Below are 725 nucleotides of genomic sequence, written 5' to 3'. Positions count from 1 at the left end.
AATTCGTCTTTTTGACTTTAAAATTAAATAATTTCGGTGAAAATTCATGTATTTTGTTTGAAATTTGTCTTTTTTTGTAGATCATTAATTTTCTTGGTCGAAGATTCATGTTATTGGTTGACAATTCAACAACTTTGCTGAAAATAAATTTTTTTCGTTGAAAATTATTTATCTGTATCTGAAAATGTAACTATTATAGGATTAATTAAAAATTAATCGTATATATTGGGAAGGTTTGAAAATCTTTTTTTTTATAGAACATTAATCTTCTTGGTCAAAAATTCACCTTTTCCCTTGAAAATTTAACAATTTTGTTGAAAATTCTTTTTTTTCCATGTTCAATTCAATTTTTTATTACAGCTTTTATTTGGAAATTGAACTATTCCATTTTTGCTTAAACTGTATCCTGTAAATTGTATTAGTTAAAATACTAATTATTTGTTAGAAAATTAATTTATTTGTTTTCGATTATGTCTCGAAATATTATTTCAGTCTAAAATTTTTTATTTTTAACCTATTCTATTTGAAATTTTTTAATTAAAAAAAGAAAATTTCGTTAATTATCAGAAATATTTGACCGTTCATTTAAAACAATCCATTCCAAACAACTGTTAAAAACTACAAATTTGAACAGAACGGTTAGAAATAGAAAGCCTTGAATTGTTAAATTTGTAATGAGCTGAATATAAGGTTATAAGCTACAATTATAATTTAAATAAAATTCA

Source organism: Belonocnema kinseyi, chromosome 10, assembly GCF_010883055.1.
Source record: "Belonocnema kinseyi isolate 2016_QV_RU_SX_M_011 chromosome 10, B_treatae_v1, whole genome shotgun sequence".
Taxonomy (NCBI): Eukaryota; Metazoa; Arthropoda; class Insecta; order Hymenoptera; family Cynipidae; genus Belonocnema; species Belonocnema kinseyi.
This window is presented reverse-complemented; position numbering follows the sequence as displayed.